Raw genomic sequence first — 26,578 nt, forward strand, 5'->3', positions numbered from 1 at the left:
CACATATAGGAGCATCTCATATATGTTTCTGCAAGAAACCCTCATGCTCCTGAATAAATTATTACGTTGATGCCTATTATAACATGCCAATTCGATTCTGCACTCAAGACCACCCGTTATTTGTTTCTTATCATATTCGAGGACGTACAAAGCAGCTTGTGATGTTTGTGTGGGCACCTTAGTCTGTATGAATAAATGTGTCCCAAATTAGTGCAGTGCTCTCATCTGTGGTGCCGTGCCAGTAGGTACGGAAAAGGTACAGTAAAAAAAATGGTATCTTGTGTGTGTATGACTTACCCCAAAAAATGTGTTTGCACAAAATCCCTCTTAAAGATGTGTCGTCACACTGGTGTATTTTTACTAAGGGTGCATTTTCCTACACTGCCGTATCTTACAGGAAAAAGAAATCAGGCTGGAGGGCTTGACCAAGCTGACTACGACTTCATGGAAAAAAGGATGAAGCATGATCAGTTTGTGAAGCAGAAAGACTATGTCATCGAATCGAGGCGCATCGCACTGGAGGAACAGTGCCATGCCTGGGAAAAGGAGAAATCTCTTAGGGAAATGGAATTGAAAGAGCAAGAAATGAATCAAAACGCCTTTGACAAGGAGGAGGAAAGACGCATACGATCAGAAGAGCGTGCTGAGGAAAGGCGTCAGAGGGCAGAACGTGCTGAGGAAAGGCGCGAAAGGGCTGAAGAGCGCCGCATGTCTACAGCTCAGCAGCAAAGCTTTACGAGCATCATGGAAGGCATTTTGAGCAAAATTGGCACACTGGAAGATGTTGTAATAAACAACAAATAAAACACTGTAGATTTTGGCATTGCAATTGCAATAAGATTGACAAACTCATCTCAGAATTGCTCACATGTTGTAACTCAACTGCAGCAGCCACACAAAATAGTGTCGTTGACACTGAGACTCCACAGAACAGAAAAAGAAAGCTGGCACCAAAGCAACGTTGAAAGCATTGTGCTTCAGACATGTGTCCAGTTAGGCACTAAACATATAAAAACATGACAGCTATTACGAACAATCACTTCTACAATGGTAAAGGCAATCTGGAAAGCATAATGCCTTATGTTTGAGACAGTACTTCAGTGATGTGGCCTCAGGTACTCATTTAGACTAGGTGGATGTAGCTCAAAGTACTGAGACACCTGGCTGCCGTACAAACACGTGTGACAGTTAGTCAGAATAGTGGCTGCTTTTTACATGTGAGCGACTTCTTGTCGGAGCAATTTCTTACGAACAATCACTTCTACAAGGGTCAAGGCAATCTGGAAAGCACAATGCCTTATATTTCAGACAGTACTTCAGTGATGTGGCCTCAGGTACTCATTTAAACTGGGTGGATGTAGTTCAAAGTACTGAGACACCTGGCTGCCGTAAAAACACGTGTGATAGTTGGTCAGAATAGTCGCTGCTTTGTACATGTGAGCGACTTCTTGTCGCAGTAATTTCTGATTTTTTTTAAATCCAGAAACGCAAATTCATTGATCACCTTCCCAAATCCCCATTCAACAGCCTGGCGAACATGACTCATGCTAGTGTTCAATGCCAACTGCGTTGTCGTCAGCGAAGAGCCGCCATAGGGCTTCATTAAAAGTGGCTTCAGTGGGTATGCAGGATCGCCATATATGACGAACTGGTGGGGCCCCACCAACTTTTCCAGTTTCGCATAGAGGCCACTGCTCTGGAGTATCCCTGCAACAGCAACAGAAAAGAAATTCAACTGACTAACAAAATGAGACAACATCGGTCATGTTAAAATTAGTACTGTAAGTAAACATTTGCCTCACCAACTATTCCTCAAGGCGTCAAGAAAGCTATGTAATAGCAAGTGTGAACATATGCGGAAAACTATTTCAAACATATTGACACGTGTACTTATCTTTATCGGGCAACCACGTTTCGCCGCTGAACAACTGTAATCGCACAGCGAGGGACGCGCCTGCATGTATCCGACGTTTCTGGAAAGTTATCGACGCTTCTATCCGCGTGTCTGTTGTCGCCGAACCTTGTGTTATCAGATTTCATCGCGTGACACGAATGGTGTAGAACTCTGTGGAAGACACGCGGGTCCCATCAGTTAATCTGGAACATTCGACGACTGAGCTATAAAAGCCGACGCGCTTGACCCGCTGATCAGATTTTCGACGATCGCCGACTGTGTTCGCCGCTATCGTTGGCTTTAAGTGTAGCCTGTTTTGTGGGCACAGGTTCGCCCAATAAAAGCTAGTTTTGTCTTTCACAGTACTGCTACTGTGTTCTCTCTTTACCGTCACTACCACATGACATCTGGTGGAGGTGCTTGTGCGTTCATGTACCGAACGCCCCCGCAAAGCCGCGATCCAAGTCCGAAGCCCGAGGACAAAACCAACGTCGCCCAAGACCAGCGAGCTAGCCGCCGGCTGCAAGGACTGCCCCCAGAGCAGGGACTCCTACCTGAGACGAGCAGGAAGATTGCCACCAAGTCCTCCCCAATGGCCGCCCCAGCATCCCCCGTCGTGCTGCAGCAGCCCAGGGAGCCCCCCACGTTCCGCGGTTCAACATTCGAGGACCCGGAAACCTGGCTCGAGATGTACGAGAGGGTCGCTGCATTTAACAGCTGGAACAGCGACGACAAACTGCGACATGTCTTCTTCGCATTGGAAGACGCTGCCAGGACGTGGTTAGAGAACAGAGAAGCCACGTTAACGACCTGGGACCTTTTCCGAAGCGCCTTCCTGAAGACATTCACAAGCGTCGTTCGCCGAGAACGAGCCAAAGCACTACTGGAAACCCGAGTGCAGCTGCCCAACGAGACCACGGCGATTTTTACAGAAGAAATGAGCCGCCTATTCCGCCACGCCGACCCGGAAATGTCCGAGGAAAAGAAAGTCCGGCTACTAATGCGTGGTGTTAAGGAGGAACTTTTCGCCGGTATGGTACGAAACCCGCCGAAGACTGTCGACGAGTTTCTTCGCGAGGCCACTAGCATCGAGAAGACACTCGAGATGCGAAACCGGCAATTCGACCGCCGCACCGGAGTTCAATCACTGGCCTCCAAGACCTGCGCGAGGCTATCAGGGCAGTCGTACGAGAGGAGCTTCAGAAGATCTTCCCGTCGTCGCAGCCTCAAGTGGCCTCGATCGCTGACATCGTCAAAGATGAGGTTCAGAGGTCGATTGGAGTTCCCGAGGTGCAACCTCAATTACCGCAACCCCAACCCGAAGCGATGACCTACGCCGCCGTCGTACGCCGTCAAGGCCCACCTCAGCGACCGTGCCAGGGCCCTGTAACGCCGCAATTCCGTCGAGCACCGCCGCCGCCGCCGACAGCGCGCCCACCCGTCGCCCAGCGGAGCTACCCGAGGAAGACCGACGTTTGGCGCGCTCCTGACCACCGCCCACTCTGCTACCACTGCGGGGAAGCGGGTCACGTCTACCGCCGATGCCCATACCGTGACATGGGACTGAGAGGGTTCGCCGTCAACGCGCCGCGTCCAAAGCTTGGAGAGCGCCCACGTGACATCGCCGACTACCTCGCCGCTACTCAATGGAGCCCTCGACGACCGTCCCGTTCGCCGTCACCAGGCCGCTACCTGTCGCCGCCGCGCCGACCATACACCGGCCCATCGCGGGGCCACTCTGCGAGCCCATATCCGGAAAACTAAAAGCAGCAACCGATGGAGGTGCGGTTGCTGTTCGTCGAACTGACGAAGATCCTCCGCCGTCGACGAACATGACGAAGAAATCATCTCGACGACCTAATGACGACACACCGCCGTCCCGAAGAAGTCGCGAAGCCAAGACTACACCGACGAACGACGACTTGACGACGCGACGTTCCAACTTCAGTTCAACACGACACAGCCGTGATCCGACACCACGACCTAACTGCAACGCCAGACAAAGAACCACCGACCTCGACGTGCTTCTCGACGGCCACGCAGTCACTGCCTTAGTCGACACAGGGGCTGATTACTCCGTCATGAGTGGACACATCGCCGCCCAGTTGAAGAAAGTTAAGACTACGTGGGAAGGCCCTCAAATTCGAACCGCTGGAGGACACCTCATCACGCCGTCTGGAGTCTGCACGGCAAGAATTACCATCCATGACCGGACTTACCCTGCCACCTTCGTTATCCTCCAACAGTGTTCTCGAGACGTCATTCTCGGTATGGACTTCCTGAACCAACACGGCGCAGTCATCGACCTGAAGTCGAAGTCAATAACGCTGTCGGAAGATAAAGCGATACCGCCGGAGAGCCCTCGTAGTCACCACGCCTTGAGTGTGCTCGAAGACCAAGTGAGCATCCCGCCCCGCTCCAGCATTGTTATTTCGGTCGGCACCGAAATACCCGCTGACGTAGAAGGTGTCATCGAAGGCGACCAACGCCTCCTGCTAGACCGTGAAATTTGCGTCGCAAGAGGGATCGCTCGACTGCATGGAGGGAAAACTGAAGTGTTGCTGACAAACTTCAGCCCGGAGTTCAAGCACATCAACAAGGGCACGACGATCGCGCACATCGAGGAAATTGTGGAAACCAGTAATGCGTTTGTCCTCTCGGATTCCGCCACATCTACCCCGACGACCACGGTTCCCGAACCAGACTACGACATTAATCCAAGTCTCCCAGTGATTAAGCAACAGCAGCTCAGAAGTCTGCTCCGACGATACAAAGACTGCTTTTCGACGTCATCGAGGATTCGACAAACCCCAGTCGCAAAGCATCGCATAATAACCGAAGAGTGCGCTCGAGCACTCCGCCAGAGCCCTTACCGAGTTTCGACGAGAGAACGCGAAGCTATAAGACACCAAGTCGACGAAATGCTGCGCGACGACATCATCCAGCCGTCGAAAAGCCCGTGGGCGTCTCCACTTGTTTTAGTGAAGAAAAAGGACGGAACCCTACGTTTCTGCGTCGATTATCGTCGATTGAACAAAATCACGAAGAAAGACGTATACCCCCTCCCACGGATAGACGACGCATTGGATCGGCTCTGCAATGCTAAATACTTCTCATCGATGGACCTCAAGTCTGGCTACTGGCAAATAGAAGTCGACGAAAGGGATCGCGAAAAGACCGCCTTCATCACGCCAGACGGCCTCTACGAGTTCAAGGTTATGCCATTCGGACTGTGTTCGGCGCCTGCAACGTTCCAGCGCGTCATGGACACAGTATTAGCAGGACTGAAGTGGCAGACCTGTCTCGTTTACTTGGATGACGTCGTCGTCTTCGCCGGAAATTTCGACGATCACCTTAGGCGGCTTGCCACAGTACTAGAGGCCATCAAGTCATCAGGGCTCACTCTGAAGCCAGAAAAATGCCGCTTCGCTTACGACGAGCTTCTATTCCTAGGCCACGTCATCAGTAAATCCGGAGTACGCCCCGACCCGCAGAAAACAGCTGCCATCGCAAAGTTCCCGCAGCCCACCGACAAGAAGGCAGTGCGTAGATTCCTTGGCATGTGTGCCTACTACAGGCGCTTTGTCAACGACTTTTCACGCATCGCCGAGCCGTTGACACGTCTAACTAAATGTGATGTTGAGTTCAAGTGGGAAACGCCGCAGGCCGACGCATTTGAAGAACTCAAACGACGCATGCAGTCGCCGCCGGTACTTGCGCACTTCGACGAGTACGCCGATACAGAAATCCATACTGACGCCAGTAGCCTAGGCCTCGGTGCGGTTCTAGTCCAGAGGAAAAACGGAGTCGAACAGGTGATATCTTACGCTAGCCGGTCGCTGTCAAAAGCGGAAGGCAACTATTCTACGACCGAAAAGGAATGCCTCACCATCGTTTGGGCTACAGCTAAATTTCGCCCTTATCTTTATGGCAGGCCATTCAAAGTCGTCAGTGACCATCACGCTTTGTGTTGGCTAGCGAGTATAAAGGATCCTTCAGGACGACTGGCGCGGTGGAGCCTCAGACTACCAGAATACGACATCACTGTAACCTACAAGTCCGGACGAAAACACTCCGATGCCGATTGCCTATCGCGCGCCCCCATTGACCCGCCGCCGCAAGATGACGAAGATGACGATGCCTTCCTTGGCATGATAAGCGCGGAAGACTTCGCTGAACAGCAACGGGCAGACCCGGAGCTAAAAGGCCTGGTGGAATATTTGGAAGGGCACACCGACGTTGTCCCCAGGGCATTTAAGCGCGGACTATCTTCCTTCACGCTTCAAAACAGTCTCCTCGTGAAGAAGAACTTTTCACCAGTCCGCGCCAACTACCTTCTTGTTGTCCCGTCAGGACTTCGTCCAGAAGTATTGCACGCCCTACATGACGATCCGACCGCTGGACACCTCGGTTTTTCCCGGACACTCTCGAGGATACAACAAAAGTATTATTGGCCGCGCCTGACCGCCGACGTCGCCCATTATGTCAGAACATGCCGAGACTGTCAGCGACGTAAGACACCGCCGACAAGGCCAGCCGGATTACTACAGACAATCGAGCCTCCTTGCCGACCATTCCAGCAGATCGGGATGGACTTGCTGGGACCCTTTCCGACGTCAACAACCGGAAATAAGTGGATCGTCGTGGCGACAGACTACCTCACCCGCTTCGCTGAAACTAAAGCACTGCCGAAAGGTAGCGCAGCCGAAGTGGCGAAATTTTTTGTCGAAAATATCCTGTTTCGACATGGCGCCCCAGAAGTCCTCATCACCGACAGAGGAACGGCCTTTACAGCGGAGCTCACCCAAGCCATTCTGAAATACAGTCAGACAAGGCACAGGAGGACCACGGCCTACCACCCGCAGACGAATGGTCTTACGGAACGGCTGAATAAGACCCTCGCCGACATGCTAGCGATGTACGTCGACGTCGAACACAAGACCTGGGATGCCGTCCTGCCGTACGTGACATTTGCTTACAACACGGCGGTGCAAGAAACAACACAGATCACGCCGTTTAAGCTGGTTTACGGCAGGAACCCGATGACGACGCTCGACGCCATGCTGCCCCACGTCACTGACGAAGAGAATGTTGACGTCGCTAGCTACCTCCAGCGCGCCGAAGAAGCCCGACAGCTCGCCCGCCTACGGATCAAGAACCAACAGAGGACCGACAGCCGACACTACAACCTCCGACGACGCTTTGTTGAGTACCAGCCCGGCGACCGTGTTTGGGTTTGGACACCGATACGCCGACGAGGACTCAGTGAGAAACTACTCCGACGCTATTTCGGACCCTACAAGGTCATCCGACGTATTGGCGCTCTGGACTATGAGGTCGTGCCAGACGGCATTTCGCACTCACAGCGGCGCCGCGCACGATCTGAAGTGGTCCACGTGGTGCGCCTTAAACCATTTTACGGACGCTGATGAACTTCCTTAGTTTGTTGTTTTCTTTGCTACGAGCGCTTTTTTCTTTGTTACCTTCGTTTGTTTGCAGCATCGGGTCGATGCTTTTTAAGAGGGGGGTAATGACACGTGTACTTATCTTTATCGGGCAACCACGTTTCGCCGCTTAACAACTGTAATCGCACAGCGAGGGACGCGCCTGCATGTATCCGACGTTTCTGGAAAGTTATCGACGCTTCTATCCGCGTGTCTGTTGTCGCCGAACCTTGTGTTATCAGATTTCATCGCGTGACACGAATGGTGTAGAACTCTGTGGAAGACACGCGGGTCCCATCAGTTAATCTGGAACATTCGACGACTGATCTATAAAAGCCGACGCGCTTGACCCGCTGATCAGATTTTCGACGATCGCCGACTGTGTTCGCCGCTATCGTTGTGCTTTAAGTGTAGCCTGTTTTGTGGGCACAGGTTCGCCCAATAAAAGCTAGTTTTGTCTTTCACAGTACTGCTACTGTGTTCTCTCTTTACCGTCGCTACCACGTGACAATATCAAAGTGAAAAGGGAGGACAACAAGGCTCAGGTTGGCACCAGAGCAATTTTGCCCGTACTTACCTTCCTGAACATATATTTATGAAAGAGACGAGCCATTCCAGGTACCTGACTGTCTCTTAAAAATATCAATGAAAAGTTCTTTCACACAAGAAACAGGGCAACCTACCTGCATCATGCCGCCTTCCAGTATAAGGGCCGTCAAGTTGGCACACAATGCCATTGGGACACATCACCGACTGGTACTTGAGCATGTGCATCCGCTTATAGCCAGAAAAATAATCGCATTGGTTCCTTTTGGGTCGGCATATGGGGGTGCCGTGTCGTCGATAAATGCCCAGCAGTTTGTCAGCGCTGCACCACGGTTCCGGGTGGCCTGCAAGACAAAATTAAATGTGATCAAAGCTCAGGCTGTAGTTAAGCGTAAAATGGTATCTGTTCTTTTAATAACCTTTCTTACATAGAACCCTCTGTCGTAGAATATAGCGTCCATAATGTATACGTACTTAAGTGAAATCTTGCAGCTTGAAATACACAACCTGCACTGATCACGTGTAACGTAGTCTACATGGCTATATTATGCGAACCTTGCTGAGGTGATGTGCCGTTCGACCTACACTGAAGAGTAAGATTTCTGTGTCAAAATAATTTTTCGAACAATATCTTGATTACGTGTGACAGATATAACTGTTTTATAGATGTCTTATATGCGAATATGAGTAGTTTCAGTGATCGCAATGCTCCCGCTTGTTATGGCTATTGTCTTCTCTATTTTATAGCTGCACATGTCGACGGCTTGTGAATTTCTAACTTTCTTATTCCCATCTACCGCTGCAACTTTAGTCCTCAATAAACACAAAAGCTGAAATAACAGTGAAAACAAGGCACAGTACCATACAGGGACAAAAAAATGACGTTGTGTAAACAGACAGCAAAAACATCTCTTCTTGTTTCTGTTCAGTACCACCACGAGGCTGGAAGAAAAAATAAGCAGTCAACTTACATTTGCAAACTCTCCAAGGGTGGCAGGACACAGCCAGTCATGGTTGTTGCAGTCTTCAAACAGATGATGAAACTCGCTTACGATGTAGAAAATAACTTCTGACGCCACACTCGACATCACTGATGAATGCCTGCCGAATATAGTTTCAACATCACACCACCTGTTTGGGTAGGCAAGGCGTCGAAGCCTAATACACAACGCCTCCCGACCGGGCACAGTCGCATTTTGAGCACTCTTCACGGTCTCCGGCAGTTTAAGAGCACGAAACAAGTTATTGAAATCTTCTTTCTCAAATCTAAATTGCTGCCTGAACAGTGAGGGCTCTATGCTGTCAATGTCAAGCAGCCCGCGCTGCGACCGATAACAAAGCAACTCCGACGTTCTCTCGTGCCTGAAGTGGTACTCCAAGTCGTCCAACGAACCATTCAGAAGCTCTCGCTGCGTTTTTGTCATCAACAGGTCAGCTATTTCATTCCAGGACAACGTTGACAGCAGGTAACGCTTGCACAACACACTTCCAGACATTGCTGAAACAATTATCGGCACGCATCAATACACAACACCATGACAACACTGGCTTGGCTGAAATACTCATCTTGGATTGAATTGGCTGCCGCAGTGTTCATACTTCCCGATAGATGGAGCTACATGGTCCTTCTTGTCGCGCGTCACGTACGTGTAGCTAAAAGCGTTTCAGAGAGCGTGCACGTAAAGTACGTAGGCTTTTCACGTTTGCGTACGTGAAGTCTCTACGTACGTGTAACTAAAACTGTCTAGTATCGCCGTCTTGGCCACGTCGAAACGGCTGACGGAGCTGGCGAGGAGGAAGCGAGTCGAGAGAGCTTGCTTCGGCAGGGCGTCGGCCGCTTCGTTCCCGGGCAGGCCGATATGCGCGGGGACCCACTGCAATGCCAAGTCGCAGCCTTGATTTACGAGATGGCGCAGTTTTGATCCCACGCGCTGCACAAGCGGAAGACCGGCATAGTCCGGTCTTCCGCTTGTGCAGCGCGTGGGATAAAAGTGCGCCATCTCGTAAATCAGGCGCCAGCGCTCGGCAGCTGTCAAGCGACTGCACGTCTTAGCGAGAAGCCTGGTCGTCAGTAGTTACAGTATGATTCGGGTCTGAAATATTGGACGCGGACTCCATCACATTGAATACAGTGCATTCTACGGTGTCATTCTTGGACAGATGGCACCCATTCTCGCGCAATGAGGATGGGAACAAATTGTCTCACGTGCCGGCTGTCACCTTCCTCCTACTGCCAACATTCCTTTCCCTCCGTAGTTGCTTAGCTTTTAATGGATTCCGCTGCTACTCACGAGGTCTCGGGATCGAATCCCAACCACGACAGCCGTATTTCGATGGGTGTGAAATGCGAAAACCCGCGTACTTAAGGTTAGGGGCACGTTAAAAATCCCAAGTGGTCTAAATTATTCCCGAATCCTCCACTACGGCGTGCCTCATAATGAAATCGTGGTTTTGGAAAGTAAAGCCTCATAATGCTTCCTTAAGGAAGCGTTATGAAGCTTTACATTCTTTAAGGATGTCCTGGGCAGTCGCACAACTCTTGAATACAATTAAGTGTAAGGAGTTGCGCGTGAGGTCTTTGAATGCGTCATCATCATCATCAGCAGCAGCCTGGTTACGCCCACTGCAGGGCAAAGACCTCTCCCATACTTCTCCAACAACCCCGGTCATCTACTAATTGCGGCCATGTCGTCCCTGCAAACTTCTTAATCTCATCCGCCCACCTAACTTTCTGACGCCCCCTGCTACGCTTCCCTTCCCTTGGAATCCAGTTTGTCTATAATAGCTGTGTCTTACCAGTACTCACCTACGGGGCAGAAACTTGGAGGCTTACGAAAAGGATTCTACTTAAATTGCGGACGAGGCAACGAGCTATTGAAAGAATAATGATGGGTGTAACGTTAAGGGATAAAAAAAGAGCAGATTGGGTGAGGGAACAAACGTGAGGTAATGACATCTTAGATGAAATCAAGAAAAAGAAAGGGGGCATGGGCAGGACATGTAATGAGGAGGGAAGATAACCGATTGTCATTAAGGGTTGAATATGTGGATAGCCTTTATGGCGTTCGATAGCTGCTAGTCTACATTGCGGCTATATAATAAAGGCGGAACGGCAACATGGTAGAGAATGTGGAGAACATACAAATCCCACATATATTACTGCAGAATAATTTTATATAGCGTTCTTGCTTCACGCACGTGGATAACCGCCAGAGGAGACGACTATGGAAACTAACTGCAAGTACTGTATATGTCGTACCCAAGGGTGTACCTGGCCTGGTGGCCAGTAAATGTGACCTAATATTGCGAGCAGCTTCGGCCATAGCATGCTAACGGATGACGACCCAGACTCAAGTGACTAGCGCAAGAGTGGACAGGGGAATTAAGACGGCAAGCTGGGCGAGTTGGTGGTTGAACATATTCCTGTGGGTGGGCAGCGCAACCCGGACGAAGGACGAAAGGAAGAACACAACACGAGCGCAGACTAACAACTGGTTTATTATTTCAAGCAACGGACTATAATATACAGAAAATGTAAACACGTGTAAAATGACGTTTACAAGGGTGTTAGCCTATCTTGCCATTCAAAAAATCAGCTTCTTTATCCTGTAGAGTGATAGAAGGCTGGCTGACGCATGCGCCTGCGTTCACATGCATGAAGTAGGCCTCTACGATCTCGCGGTTAATTTGATGCATATTTTTATAAAGTATTTCTGTTTGTTCAAACATGGGTTTGCATGAGCAAACACTACAATTCGCGGCCAGATTCGAACCTGTTTCATTCCTGATCGCACCTTGGTGCTCCCTAAGGCGGATGTTAAGGCAGCGTCCCGTCTGCCCAAAGTACATTTTGCCGCACGAAAGAGGGATGACATAGACCACTCCCACCGAGCATGCCACAAGCTGCCCCGAGTGTTTGACGCGGCATGTAGCTTCGGACGGCTGTTTAGGTCTATTGACAAGATCGCAAATCTTTTTTAAGGAGTTCTTTGCTGAAAAGATTACTTGAACGCCATATTTCATGGCTGTCTTTTTTAACCCATGCCCCATCTGATGTACATAAGGGATGAGTGCGTACTTTTTAACTTTTCCGATCTGTCTTTGGGGTGCGTCCCCTTTCTTTATTTTCTTCACTAGCCCTTCACATATTGATACAATAATGCATTTTGGAAAACCGGCCTTCTCTAGACGATTGAGTTGTTGCGAAAAGCTCAGATTGGCGAGGTGGTGGCACGACATTCTAAGTGCGGAACCCAAACACGTCATAGCAATTCCTCTTTTCACAAGTTTTGAGTGTGCCGAGGCGTAGTTTAGAATTGGTTTGCTAGTCCTGGGGTTATAATGCCAACAAATGTGTTGCGCTGTTAGTCTTAACTGCAAATCCAAAAATTGAATTTCATTATTACTGGGTAGTTCATGAGTAAATCTGAGACCCATTCCTTCTTTATCAAAAGCGGCGAGAATATCTCCAATAATTTTGGAACTGTTTTGGGAGGGGATAACTACCAGGCAGTCGTCAACGAACCTGAAGCACTTGATCAAAGTTCCTGCCAAGGCGCTCTCGAGTGCCCGGTCAACTGTGCCGAGAAAGATCTCGCTAAGAATGGGTGCGACCTGAGAGCCGATGCAGACCCCCTGCTTCTGAATCATTATTTGATCATCCCAGATAACGAACGTGGAATTTAAATAGAAAACCAAGAGTTCGAGAAACGACTCAACCGGGACGCCACTATCATTTCTAAACTTTAACTCTTCGTTTTCCATAATGCAATCTTTGATTGTCTTGATCAGCTGATTTCTAGGAAGGGAATAGTATAAATCTGTGACGTCGACGCTGAACGCTGTGCATGCTGGGTGCACCTCTTCTCGTAAAAACCTAATGACATCTTCCGAGTTTTTTACTTTGAATGGGTCTTCTACCTGGAGCCCTGTTAAGTTCTTCTGAAGATAACCAGAAACTACGTGTTGCCATGTGTTTCTTTCAGACACAATGGTTCGTAAAGGTTGGTCGGGTTTATGCGTTTATATCGTAAAGAACACCTCAAGGTTCAACCCCTGACTTTTGTTCACGCACCAGATAGACGCTCGAGGTTCAATTCTAGCAACAATTTCTTTGCTTCATCTTTGACTTTCTTCGGTTGAATGTGCACCTTCTTGAAGTTCTTTGTTAAAGCGGCTGAGGCTTTCTCGGAAAACTGCCCCTCCGTTAGGAGGACGAAGTACCCTTCTTTATCAGCGGTCAGTACTTTCACTTCGTTTTCCCTTAAAAATTGCACAAGGGGTTGAATTTTCCGCGCTCTGCCATTCTGGTTTCCTTGATGTCTGACTAACACGTCAACGCACTCAGAAATGCACCTGAATTTTTCATCTTCTGCTACATTTTTAGACACTGATCTAACGGTGGCTATCTTATTCACAGAGTCTAGGCACGGCTCTAGGCAGAACTTTGGGCCTAATTCAAGAATGTTCATGTGCTTATCTGGAACGCCGATATCGGTTAGGTTCAGCACTTTGGTCGTGGGCTTGGGTTTCTTCTCCCTGGGGGGTAGGTTGCGCCGGACGTTGTTCCAGAGGAATTCCAGCGAAGATTGGCTTGACCTGGACCACTCGTAGTATCGACGGCACTCTCGTTGTCTTCGTTTCACAAAACCGCACACGGACTTGAAATAATAAACATGTTGTTAGTCTGCGCTCGTGTTGTGTTCTTCCTTTCGTCCTTCGTCCGGGTTGCGCTGCCCACCCACAGGAATATGGGCAGGGAACACTAAAGGCGCTACAAGGACAAGCGCCCAGTTGGAAATTTGCGCTTATCCTTGTCGCCTCTGTAGTGTCCCGTGTCCACTCTTGCGCTAGTCAGTTTAGCATGGAATACCAACTAGCCCCCTCTCACACTCTGCGACGACACAGGGACAGTTTGCTCAACTCTTGTTTCGTGACTTTTGTGTCAAGGTGAAAAACCAATATATCCATGTATATGTTTAGTACTTAAGCACATCTAGATTTGCAGCTGCGGCGATAGCCCATGATTGCGCATTGAAAAGTCGCTAGTGAAATAATTGTGTGCACCTTAACGTATTCGATAGGGGAAAATCAAAATCCTTCCACGACGGCGTCTCTAGTAGGCGCTGTGCGATGTTCGGACGTTAACAATGTCTTCCGACTGAAGAAAGGCTGCCACGAAGTGCTTCTGACGGTTAGGCTAGCTTCTTTACTCCGCAGAATGAAAAGAAAGAGGAAGAAAAGGAAAGGAAAAGAGAAGAAAAAAAAGAACCGCATCAAAACCCCAGAATCAACAATTGCTGGTCGCGAGTAAACGCTGGATGACGAATAATTTCCAGGCGACGAGCGAATACGCTTGATCAAGAACACTGATAACGCCGGGCGGAAAAGCATTGTGGCGATGTTCAATGTGCAGGGATAGCTTTTTTTATTTTTATTTTGTTTGGTTGACGTCATCACGCGTCACCGCGGGAAGTTTGAAAAGTTTAAGGTTAGCACGCCACGTGGTGGCACTGACGCGAACTAAACCCTTATGTCCAGAAAAGCTGGATACGGTATCGGTGATCGATTCCTCTTTTACAGCAAAGCAGTATTGAACGTGGTCAATTTCATCAAAGTACGCCACAGCGGTGCCTTTGCTGATGTGCTGGCGTTCATTGGTAAAATTTGTCAGAAGTACCTCTGTGCGACCACCGATTAGGCTGACGATTGCGCGATCGCAACACCTTGATGGAACAGAAGTGCAGTTAGTTGCTCGGCTACACCGTCCTTGTTAAATTGTTCTCCGCAGCTCACGGAAACAAGACTGCATGATAGTGGTGGTATGCAGGCGTCGTCGTCGGCGACACGTAACGATGTACGTTGGCGCTCTTCGTCTTGGCTCGTGTCTGTACTAGTTGACAAGATTATCCCGCCGTCTCGTATGTTAACCACGGCGCCGTACTCCCGCAAGAAGTCCATTCCAAGGATGAGGGATCTGCAGCACTCTTTTAAAATAATAAAACTGGCGACAAAAGCTGTATTTCCTATCTGGAGTCATGTAGTACATTTTCCTATAGGTGTCATTATCAGGCCCCCGGCATTTCGAATATAAGGGCCCGTCCATTGCATTTTGGCTTTGTTAAGCCGATCTGCCAACTGCTCACTCATTATCGAAAAGTCTGCCCCAGTATCTACTAAAGCTGTCACGTCGTGCCCATCAATCGTTAAGAGTAGGTCGGCACTCACAAATTCGCCGGCGTTCCGTTTCTCCTGGATGCTCTGCTCGTTTCTCTGTAATGTTGGAGGCCCTTCGGCAGTTCGACGACTTGCAACCTTCCCCCCGGAGGTCGCCGATTTCAGTTTCCCCGCCGTGGGCTTGGAGAGCGGCCTCTTACCACGTCGGCGAAAGTGCGACGGTTCGGAGATGAATAACGCAACGGAGACGGCGAGCGGGACCGGAGATTAGCGGAGCTGCCTTGTTCCCGAGTGACACTGTCGTCGAAGCGTCGATGTGTCTCTGGAAACTGTCGCGGTGTGGCAGGTGACATTTCCTGGGTGCCACCCTGGCGATGAGGGCAAAAGCGATAAATATGCCCTGGTTCGCCACATTGAAAACACAATGGTCGGCGATCAGCGGTGCGCCATACGTCGGTCCTTCGAAGCTGAGGTCGCCTGAAATGCTCCCTCTGTACCTAGGCAGCAATGGGTGGCCGCTGCTGGTAATGCTGTACTGGCCCGGTAGAAAGCGGGCGACGAATAGCGTCTGCGTAGCTGTATGCGCGCGGCTCGAAGCGTGGCTCGGGACACGGTTCAGGGAGTGGCTCAGGTGATGCAAATGCTTGCCGGATTTCTTGGCGGACAACTTCAGCGACCGAAGCAACAGTGAACTCCTTCGGTGTTGCAGCTTGCTTCGCAGTCTTCTCGCGCACAATGCCTCTTATTAGTTCACGCAGCGAGGTCTCGTCTGTCACTGTCAGTACTGCGGCTCCTGCAGGCGCATCGTTAGTCAGGCGTTCGTATTGGCGGCAACGCTGCTGCAGCACCCGCTCGATTGCTGTGGCTTCCTTACTGAACTCTTCTACTGTTGGAGGCGGCTTACGCACAAGACCAGCGAATAGCTCTTCTTTGACGCCGCGCATGAGATGGCTCAGCTTCGAATCAGGCATGTTGGGATCCGCGTGGCGAAACAAACGAAACATGTCCTCGGCAAACATCGAAACACTTTCGTTGGGCTTCTGAATGCGCAACTCGAGAAGGCGTTGTGCATTATCGCGGCGATCAGTGCTTCCGAAGGTGTCAAGTAGCCGACGGCAAAATTCGTCCCACGTTGCCAATTGTGCCTCGCGGTTTTGGAACCACGTCCTTGCGCTACCTTCAAGAGCGAAGTACACAATGGAAAGCTTCTGGTCCGGACGCCACTGATTGACCTTAGCTACGCGTTCGTACTGGTCCAGCCAGTCTTCGCGTCTTGATACGTGTCAGCGTGGAAGCTAGTGGGGACTAGATTGTTTTGAATAGTCACCTGTGTTGGACTTGCAAGCGCCATTTCCTGAGTCGGTGAGGTCGCTGAAAAAGTTCCTTGGAAGAGGCCGAATTGCGTGCAGAGACCTTGCAGGCGGCGGCTTGCGCGGAGCACAGGTGTCTCGACACGTGGATGATGTCTTGAAGGGCTGGACGCAGGGCCACTCGCAGGAGTCGTCCCTATCATTAGGTGATGATGCGATAGCCAGCACGTCCACCAGTGTCACGGCTCACTGGAGACAAGAGCGGAGAGCGGTATTTATTCGAGAGAGTTAGGGCAAGCGCTCAGTCCACACTTCTTCTCTAACGCCTCGCTTGGACAGACGAGGTCGTCGACTTTATCGTCAGCGTGGTTGGGCACAGATGGTGTCGCGGCAGAAACAAAGTCTCAGGGAACTGCTTGATGATTTTAAGGACTGCTTCTCTACAACCTCCCGAGTACGTCAAACTCTACTGACGAAACACCGCATCATTACGGAGGAAGCAGCAATACCCATCCGACAGCATCCGTATCGCGTGGCTGAGAAAGAGCGGGAAGCAATACAGCAGCAAGTCAAGAAAATGCTGGAAGATGATGTCATCCAGCCGTCAAAAAGCCCTTGGGCATCGCCCGTGGTACTCGTTAAGAAGAAGGATGGTAGCCTGCGGTTTTGTATCGATTATCGCAAGCTCAATCGGGTTACAAAAAATACCGACGATTACGTTACTTCCTAATGCGAAATTTGAGCGCATCAAATAAGCTGTTTCACCTTTTCGATAGATTGAGGCAAAGAAATCGAGCAACACATGTATGCGCTATCACAGAATTTTTTTTTTATTTTTCACACGTATTCCTTTAACAAAGACTCCATTAACAGTTCTTGACAGTCATGAAGGAAGCTTTGTGGTCGGAGAAATAGACTGATATATGTTCGACTTGGTACACCAATGCTTGATTCTCAAAGACGAGATCTATACAAGTGCCTCGCGAGGTTGTCACAGCCGTGGGACGCGTTACGAGCGAGAGGAACGGGATGTTCTCCCGCATAAGTGTTAGGAAATTGCTGTTTGTCTTTATGTCAACATTAAAGTCCCCCACTACTAACATCGGTGTGGATCGATGGACGGTTAATGCGAGTTGCAGGAAGTGCACGACGTCTTTCGTGAGTGCGGTAGCGGACTCACGAAAGCGGTATCAGTCGGTCGCTGCTAGCGCTGGGGGGATGAAAGGGGGGCGGAGCTGGTTATGAGGCCGACGACAACGCGAAACCCAGGAACGGACGCCAAAGAGCCATTTGTGTAGCCAGCCCTCCTCCACAGTCTCTCCTCCTCCCTTCCATCATCCTCCCTCGCCCGGAGAGCCGACAGCACGCATGCGCGGCGGCGGAGCAGCGGCGCATGCGCGGCGGCGGAGCGCGGCGGCGGAGGCGAGCTGGTTACGAGGCCGACGCCGACGACGACGACGCCGACGACGACGCGAAACCCAGGAACGGACGCCAAAGAGCTGCGCTCTAAAAAAGATGTGTATCCCTTACCAAGCATCGACGATTCCCACGACAGGCTACGGCATGCACTGTACTTCTCATCAATGGACTTAAATAGTGGATACTGGCAAATAGAGGTCGATGAGCGGGATCGCGAAAAGACGGCTTTTGCAACGCCTGATGGGCTCTATGAATTCAAAGTTCTCCCTTTTGGTTTGTGTTCCGCCCCAGCCACGTTCCAAAGACTAATGGATACTGTTCTCTCAGACCTTAAGTGGAAGACTTGCTTACCGCCGTTTTCACAAACCAAACTTATACTTATGCTTATGACTTCAGTCAGTGAACATCCCTTAACGTGTTTCAAGAACCAACCTTGTACTTATCGCAGAACTTTTCTCGTACTTATGGTAGTGATAAGTAAGGCTCGGTTAAGGTAGCCTCTGACCTACCTTAACGTTCCCTTGTATACAAACAAAATGGCGGCGATGGACGACTTCGAGGAATTTGTTGGCTACCTGGATGGCCACGAAGAAATATCCACTGGAGCAGCCTTCGAATACGCATCGCCGCCGCGTCCAGTAGTCAGGGATCGCTTAAATCCCATGGAGCTTTACAACGACGACGAGTTTTTGTGCCCATTCCGCTTCAGCAAAAGTGCCGTGCAGGAGCTGCTCGCAATGCTGCCTCTGCGGGAACACACCGACAACGTGGGTTCCCTGTGCCGCCTCTCCTGCAGCTCCTTATAACACTGCGGTTCTATGGAGCAGGCGCATTTCAAATTGTGACCGGGGACCTCGTGAATGTTTCCCAGCAGACGGTCTCCCGGGTCATTGAGCGCGTATCTACCATGATCGCGAGAAGCCTGTTCACTGCGCTTGTGAAGTTGCCTGCCGCTTCAGAAATGAGCGGTGTGATGAGCGAATTTTATAAGTTAGGCAAGTTTCCCGGTGTCAGCGGGTGCATTGACTACGCCCATGTGCCGATTAAGAGCCCTGGTGGTGACCACGCCTAGGTTTATCGCAACCGGAAAAGGTACTTTTCGATAAATGTTCATGTGAGTGCCCATTTCAAATACCGAAACGCAAACAGAAGCGGTACAGAATGCCGCTGGTAGTACGACTCTGTAAATGTAACAGACGTAACACCAAGTAAACCACCAGAATCATTTACGACGCGGTTTCACACCGCCAGTATACATCCGTGCAACGACAGTAGTCACTGTTTCGAATTTGCTAACCCGAATCTGCACCAACGTTTTGCCCCTAATTAAAATGCAAGTGCCGTGACCAGCACTTTGAACCGGCAACGTTTTCCTCAGCGTCGTAATGTTGTAGTTCCGATGAAATCACAGCGCCGTCAGTATATAACCCTTTATGTTTTCACCCAGTATAATCTCGATTGTGTGTGTATTTTTAGGGACATAAAAAACATATCAGTAGGTTATTAACCACAATGTAACGGAGTGTAATGAGAACAAGCACGTGTGAAAATTCGGCTAGGGTACATATAATTGCTAAAGTCAACTTTGTCAGGATACAGTGCTGTTATTAGGCGAAGATTGCGCATGAAATTTGGGGAAGCATATGCACGCGTTCGTTAATTATTCACGCTCGCACGTACCGCAGATCACACGACGACTCGGCTCTTCGGATCACCCAGCGCGCTACAAGCGGTTCGCAAAATCTGAAATTTAGGACGTTGTTAAGCTAATGTACTTGGGCCGGGATGACTCAAAAATTCGTATCGATCATGATCATGTAATCGAGATTCCACTGCATAACTCTATCACAGAGCTACACTGTTACGAGAACAAGATTATTGGAGCACCCGCTTTTGTTTTACCACTCTGGTTTCAACAAGTGTATTCGCGCATTTTGCGCAATCAATATAACCGTTACTGTGGAGCTTTAAAGTAACGCTCATATTTACTTACGACAAAAAAAGTCAACCAGTCTGTCGGTTATGAATCTGATGCCACCATAAAATGCTTACCTGTACAGAATTTTCTCTATGTGCAAGTACATTTTGGATACCTACCGCCCTTATTAACGAAAGTTGCTGTTCTGCAGGGCAGCATGGGCCCTGACCTACAATTTTATGATGTAGTGGCCAGCTGGCCATGGTCTGCCCATGATAGCAGAATTTTCGGCAGCAGCCGTGCGAGAGTTCTCTACGAGACTGGTGTCGTCCCCGGGATTCTTCTCGGAGATATGGGCTATGCCTGCAGGCCATACCTCATGACTCCACTCAAGGATCCTAACCAAGGCAGCCCAGAGTACAGGCAAGCTAGCTAATTTCTATGAAGCAGTACTGCAGAATATCAGAATTATTTTCAAGAAGAAAGTGTCCTGCAAACATGGTCGAAAAGCTTCTTGCATGCAAAGCAACATATTTGAACATGCAAGAGTAGACAAAAGCCAACACAGAATTGAAACACTTTTTATTTGCTAATTTTCAAAAATGTTCTCGCAATTCATTTCAAGAGCTCGTCGCTGAAAGGCAAAATGCGTCAAAGAAAGAAAGGCAAAGCACTGTTCATATTACAGCAAGAGCAATTGATCGCCTCTCTTTCTGTTAATGTTTTCACGGCAAAGAAAAATATTGCAGCTATTTTTTTCAGGTACAACAAGTCACAAGCAAAAACAAGAAACCGTGTGGAACGTGTGTTTGGCATATGGAAGAGGAGGTTTCTGTGCCTTCAGATGAAGCTGCAAGTTCATACAAACACTACACTTGTAGTTATCACTGCATGTGCGGCGCTTCACAACCTCAGCAGAATTCTGTGTGACCCATGCCCTCCCAATGTACAGCCCCTCACTGCACCCAGTGTTGACCAGTGTTGCATCTGGGGGTGCAAGCCCCAAGGGTAGCGTTGGCCTGGCGGCCTGGGGCAAACCTGGAAGCATCCGAAGGTCCTGGCAAAGCATGAGTCGACTGCTAACAGAACAACTTGTTTACTATAGCATCGCAAAAGAGCGGCCGGTCAGGTCGACCGAAGTGGAGAGACGGGAGAGCACGTTACTCGACCGAAGAAATCGGAGCCTCTCTCTTGGCGTCCGGGGGCAGCTGCTTTTATACTCTCGTAGTCGAGGGCAAGAAGGAACGCCTCGTCAGAGGCGCACGTGACGGCGGGGCACGGACACGCTGAGAGACACGTTGAGACGAGTGTAGTGACGCATCCGCCGGGCCGGCGCCGGTCAGACCTCCTCGCTTCACACTTGGGGAGCGCCTCTCCCCGGCTGCCGCGCTTTGACAAGCGTGGGCACCAACATGCACACACACACACGCGCGCACACGAATACACGTGGCATTGAAACATGCCTGGACGCGCTTGGCGGAGAGGCGTTGCGGCAGCGCTGAACGAGCCAAAATGGGCACCGCTTTCAATGAAGCTTCGGCGTCCGTTGCATCCGCGCCGGCTATACCGCGCGTGGTAGGCGAAACGTAACAGACCGCCCCGCCGGGAGAAGGAGATCCCGATGGTCAGGGGACTGCATCCGCTGTCCGGAGGGATGTCGCTCGATGATGCTCATAACCGAAATCTGTCGTCCTTCGGCGTTTCTTGAGCGCAGCGCACAGAGAAGGCCTCGTTCTCACGTTCAGGTTTACACAGGACACTGCAAAGTGACTTCGGGAGAGTTGCCATTTTTCTTCTCGTTCCCAGCAAGCGTTAGAACTACGCCGAAACTCAACCGCTCAGTCAGCAAGCACGACACAACCCTCACTAAGCCCTGCCAGGCTCTTTCTCCTTTTGTACTACTGCCTAGTTCCTTACAGTCTAGCAGCACTCAGAACGCGTCCACAAATTGGAAAATTGCACTAGAAAGCACATCATGACTTTGAAACACTAAACAAAAGCAATATGTTAAAAATCCTGCCTCAGGAAGAAAAACATCAATAACAAACCATTTTGAGGCTGATTCCTACGTTAGGGGCCTCGACTTAAGGCATCGGCATTACCGTTGAGACTCCCCTTTTTGTAACGCACCTCAAAGGAATATTGTTGCAAAGCGAGGCTCCAGCGCAGGAGGCGGCCATTTGTGGAAGAGATGGTCTGCAGCCATTGGAGAGGCCAGTGATCCGTCTCGAAGCATGCGAAGCGGAGACCGCAGCGAGCGACCGTACACCAGCTCCGCTGGCGAAAACCCCGTAGCCGCATGCGGCGCGGTCATTAATGCAAACATCACCCCCGGCAGACACAGCTCCCCGTCAGTTTGTTGCTCAAAACACAATGCTCCCAACACGAGCTTCATGACGGAGTGCAGCTTCTCAACGGAATTCCGACTGTGGGTGGTACACTGAGCTGTGTAACAGCTTTACCCCGCACATTTCGAGAAAGGCTGTCGTCAAAGCGCTAATAAACACTGTGCCCTGATCTGATTGGATTTCCGCAGGAAAACCAACTCGCGCAAATATGGACAGTAGTGCATTGACTATCTCAACTGAGCTGAGTTCTTTAAGCGGCACTGCTTCAGGGAACTTTGTCGCTGGGCAGATCACAGTTAAAATGTGTCTGTACCCCATGGTTGTTACCGGCAGAGGTCCCACTGTATCAATAACGAGCCGCCTAAAAGGCTCCGTAATGATAGGTACCAACTTCAACGGTGCCCTCGATTTGTCGCCTGGTTTGCCCACCCGCTGACAGGTGTCGCATCTCCTCACAAAGTGGTCTGCGTCACGAAAATACCCTGGCTAATAGTACTCTTGGAAGAGACGGTCCTTAGTCTTCTTAACTCCTAGGTGTCAGGACCACGAACCCACATGCGACAAGTGCAACAGATCCTGACGGTAGCACTGAGGCACGATCAGCTGATCGAACTCCACTCCCCTGCGGTCTAGATACTTTCGGTACAGGATCCCACCTCTTTCCACAAAACGAGCATTTTTCTTGGTGATACCTTCCTTGACACTGCAGCGTATTGTAGGCTGCCATCCTTTTTTTGCTCGGCTATCAAAGCCGACCGGCTGACTTTTAGCAGCCTATTAAGTCCCTCTGACGTAGGCGCGATGAGCAAATCTGCAGATAGCTCTTCTAACTTCCCGTGTCGGGCATTTCCTCTCCAGTATCTGGTGCCTTCAACGCTGCAGGCTTAATTTTATTCAGTTCGGACGTGCTCAGAATATCAGCTTGCTGCGCCTTCGACCCCTTGTCATTGTTCGACAACGTCGGCCCCGCAACTACCGCCTTTGCAGCGAGCTCCCGAACTTTCGATCTGGTTAAGGCCTGAACGCTAGCCTCACCAAACAAAAGCCCCTTCTCGCGCAGGAGGTGATCGGACCTGTTCGAAAATAGGTATGGGTACTGGGGGAGAAGCGTAGATGACACTGCGGCCTCCATCTCAAGTGCTCCGAAAGGTCCTTCAATAAGCACTTTTGCTACGGGCAGACACACGCTATGAGCTTTCACGGCTTGCTTGATCCAGGCGCACTCGCCCGTGAACATATCTGGTTCTACGTAAGAAGGGTGAACTACATCCATTGTAGCTGCGGAATCGCGAAGCACTCGGCACTCTTTCCCGTTCACGAGGAGTCTCGCATGTAAGGCTCGAGAAGCTTCATGTTCTCGTCAGTGCTGCATAATGACAAAAACACGACTTTTGTTTTTGTTTCTGGACACTGCGCCGAAAAGTGACCCGGCTTCTGGCACGTATAACATACGCGCGCTTGCCTCCTCTCGAACCGTTTTCTGCGTTCGGCTTCTGCTGCCGCCGTCTCCTTACGTTCGGTCGGAGTGCTTTCACTAGCATCCGCACTACGTGTGTCCCCCCTTGCTCTCATTGGCGTGAACTTCGGCCTCTCAAACTTGAGCCAAATTCACCCTTTTGTCCATCCTTAGCTCAGCGGCTTTAGCAACCGTACTAACGTCCGGCCTATCCAAGACCCAGTACCGCACGTTCTCAGGTAACCAACTATAAAACTGTTCCAGCCCGAAACACTGCGGAACTTTCTCGTGGTCACCAAGCGCTTTCTCTTCTTTGAGCCACTCCTGCATGTTTGGCATAAGCCTGTAGGCAAACTCTGTATATGACTCACTTCGGCCTTTCTCATTTTCCCGAAACTTCCGATGGAACGCCTCCGCTGAGAGCCTGTACTTTTTTAGCAGACTCGATTTCACTTTGTCGAAATCCTCTGCCTCCTCTCTCTTCAAGCGAGCGACTACGTCGGCCGCCTCGCCGGGTAACAAAGTGAGCAAGCGCTGTGGCCACGTTTCCCGAGAGAACCCCTGCTTCTCGCACGTTCGCTCAAAGTTAACCAGGAACAAACCAATGTCCTCTCCAAGCTTAAACGGCCGCATCAGGTCAGCCATTTTGAACAATACTCGTTCTCCTGCACCGTGTGCCTGACTTCCATTACGAGCGCGTTCCATCTCTACCTCGAGACGCTTCATTTCCAAAGCGTGTTGACGGTCGGCGGTCGCGCTCTTTTTCTTGGTGCTCTCGCTCTTTCTGTTCTTTAAGTTCGCGCTCATCTTTCTCTTTTTGCTCTTTAAGTTCGCGCTCCTGTCTTTTTTGCCCTCACCTCAATGGTCTCAAGGCATTCCGACAGCTCGTCATCCTCAGCTTCTAACTAATCCGCCGGGCCGGCGCCGGTCAGACCTCCTCGCTTCACACTTGGGGAGCTCCTCTCCCCGGCTGCCGCACTTTGACAAGTGTGGGCACCAACATGCACACACACACACACGCACACACGAATACACGTGCCATTGAAACATGCCTGGACGAGCTTGGCGGGGAGGCGTTGCGGCAGCGCTGAACGGGCCAAAATGTCCGCCGCTTTGAATGAAGCTCCGGCCCCCGTTGCATCCGCGCCGGCTATACCGCGCATCGTAGGCGAAACGTAACACCAGCCTGCACCAACATTGCCGAATGGCCAGCCACAGATGGCAGTACAAGATTCCAGTAGATTTAGAACCCGCGCTCGTATTATTGCCGATTATTTCTCGTAAATCCATATAAACTCCGCATTCACTTTAGATTACTCTTTAATTGAAAAGAACAAAAATAGGCAGGTAGGTAGGTTGAACTGGTGGTGCATTCAGCGATTCAGTACGTTCACTTCCGGGCAAACAACTGTAGTGTTATGTTCTTGCATGCCTTCCCGTGGAATGTAAGCGGGGATGCGCTCTTTGTGTGCTGCCCCAAATCTGTCGGCAATCAACGCAGACAGTTTAAACGGGGGAAAAGTTTCCCTGCTCTTGTAGCATGTGTAGTGACCTTCATCAGCGCAGCATATGCACGCTACTCGTAACCGGACGGTCTGTTTCTCTCTGTTCGCGAGAGAAGGGGGAGTGCGTCGTCCTGGCGTGCGCCAGCTTTATAACACATGCATACTTTAAACTTGCACTGAGTTATGGTAGCTGCATGCAGGCTGTTTCACAACACATGTGCGAATAGAAAATTCGTGGTGCTTTGCGACGAAACTGGCATCAAGGGTGGGAGATAAACATGCACCTTCCAGTCAGCGTGCTAACACGAAGGAGCTAGCAGTAAATCAAAATCCAGGTTTGGGCGACTTCATGTATTCATAACGTCTTCCAAGACCAGTTACCATGTGTCTATCTGCACCCATGCCGTCTTTGTGTGTTCGTTGCCCCGACCTTCTCGCGCTGCGTTTAGAAAGCCTGCTAGCAGCAAGTCATCCTCTCACTCATTCTGTCGCCATATACAGTAACTACGTAGACCAAACTGCAGGGCTGGCTGTAGCGCACGTGCTGCACGCCTATAAAATGTATCAAGCTAACCTGCACTTGGTACAGTTGACGACAGGTTTTTAGGACGCTCAAGGTACCGCGAAAATGCCAGAAAAATCAGGCAGTCCGAAAAAACAAATGTGCCACCCCCCCAGAACTCAATTTATTGCTTACTATTGAGTCAGAGGCTGGAAAAAGTAATTAATGATCTTCTGAACCATGCTTCACTTGCATGCAAGCAGGTCCACCTGAATTTTGGCAAGAGCTGTCGTGTCGCCGTAAGCCGACGAAAGAGTTGCGACCGCTTGCATCAGCTCAGCTTGGGTAGACTGCGCTGCTGCATGCGAGTCGTGTTCGCTCTCGGACACTGCAAGCACATGGCGAATTATTTACTCATCCGTGAACCCGGCGCACAGTTCCAACTCGCTGTCCACGTCCGTGAACTCCGAAAACAAAACGGACGAGGGGATTTTGACGCCTGCAGTGCGAAGGTTGTCGATGAGGTGCTCACTGCCAGACAGCTGCTCGACGACACTATCCTGGTCCAAGAAAGCCGAGTCCCCATTCAACACACATCCCGCGTGGTGGAAGCAGTTGCGCAGCGTTGTGGGTGGCCACCGACTTCCACGCATCAGCGAGCATGCTGAGTGCTCCAAGCAAATCAACAGAGTAGGCTTTTCCACTGTCGAGGCACAACGCCACACACGAAAGCAAGCGTGCGCGATACTTCACCTTCAGGTTGCGTATCACGCCTTGGTTCATCGGCTGTAGGATACTTGTCGTGTTTGAGGGTAAGAACTCGACTCACACAGACTTCGAGAGAGATAAAAAAACGATTTTTTTTCTCGATATCTCCCACAGATTTTCGTTCCACTAAAACTACGCAAGCTGTTTATGTGCCCGTGTACAGCGCAGTTATCGACAAACAACAAAACTTTGCGGCCTTCTAGATCAAATTTATGATCTAGTTTTCTCACATAGCTTTAAAAAAACTGCTGTATTATGCATGCCTTCTTGTTCGCCTCGTACAAGACAGACA

General features: G+C 50.2%; 1 pseudogene; it reads right to left on the reverse strand.

The window, feature by feature from the left end:
- Window positions 1-1,179: 1,179 nt before the first annotated feature.
- Window positions 1,180-9,327, reverse strand: LOC135909878 (uncharacterized; annotated as a pseudogene).
- Between the last annotated feature and the right edge of the window lie 17,251 nt (window positions 9,328-26,578).

The sequence above is a fragment of the Dermacentor albipictus genome, unplaced genomic scaffold (genome assembly GCF_038994185.2).
Source record: "Dermacentor albipictus isolate Rhodes 1998 colony unplaced genomic scaffold, USDA_Dalb.pri_finalv2 scaffold_31, whole genome shotgun sequence".
Classification (NCBI taxonomy): domain Eukaryota; kingdom Metazoa; phylum Arthropoda; class Arachnida; order Ixodida; family Ixodidae; genus Dermacentor; species Dermacentor albipictus.